Raw genomic sequence first — 1162 nt, 5'->3', positions numbered from 1 at the left:
CAAGCCAACGGTACCCGATTTATCATTTTTCACTTTGCACGATGAGTGAGAGTCCTCATATGTGCCTGGTCCAAAACACACAATCGTTTGCCTTGCTGTACGTATGTAACCCGTGTAAACTCTTCAGAAACCGGACTGAATTCTGAATGAGAGACAGTTGGTTACTGTGCGTGGTTGCTGTGCGGCTGGCAAAGAAATCACTTGTAAGAAACGATCTTCAGGCAGTGTGATTCAAACACAGAACAAAAATTCCGATGTCATGTCCTGCAAAGTGACCATTGGAAATCAATCCAGATACATACTTTGAATATTTACTGAACTAGATGTGTGGACATCTGAAATAAATCCTCAAATGAATGGTAGTACCGGGGTTGTTCTTTTCAACTCCCTGCACACGGTTACGCAACGAGCGACATTAAACAACCTTAGTGATTATTAAACCACAAACATAAGCCAATTTCCAATTCCGCTATAGGCTTTTGAAATGTCGCTCGACTAAGACTGGTGTTTCGGTAACTACCTATTATCCTGGAATCCATCGAACTTGAGTTCTTCACCAGAACTTGCCTACGGGGTTTAAAATGTTAGGAGAGTTCCGATAATGTCAACATAAGACTGTGATCGTGCCCGCATGAATCATTTGGCTCAAATTTGACTTCAGACTGTGATCAAACCAAGCCAGAAGAGCTTTCATTGTCAGTTCTTCATCTGGTTTCATGCAATCTTGAGCTCCCTATTTATTGTAGGCCGTTGCAACTGTATCTTTAGCACGACATAAAAGAAGCATTTCGGGAGGTTCTTTTCAACAGATTGCCACGTGACAACTATAAACTGAAATCCATAAATGGAAGATACATACGGAATGGTATCTGTGCTATCAAGGCATCCCTCGGTATTGTAAAAAACCGTCTGTAAACAGTTTTTCCAAGCGGATTAAGTAATCAAGCAACGCTGCTGAACCGGAACCCAAATGAAAAAAAACCCTATACAAGGTTATCCGTAGAAAGGTCAGCTCAAATTCAGTCCACCGAGAATTGAAAACAAAGTCGCAAAGAGAGACCATATCAAAACTGCACTGAACAAAACAGATACCCCCATTTTTTGTATAACAAATTTTGGATCAACACAAAATTAAAGAGCGTTTTTCAATGCGCGCACAGTG

Source organism: Opisthorchis viverrini, assembly GCF_000715545.1.
Source record: "Opisthorchis viverrini unplaced genomic scaffold opera_v5_492, whole genome shotgun sequence".
In the NCBI taxonomy this organism is placed as follows: Eukaryota; Metazoa; Platyhelminthes; class Trematoda; order Opisthorchiida; family Opisthorchiidae; genus Opisthorchis; species Opisthorchis viverrini.
The sequence above is the reverse complement of the archived record's forward strand: the minus strand, read 5'-3'. Positions refer to the sequence as shown.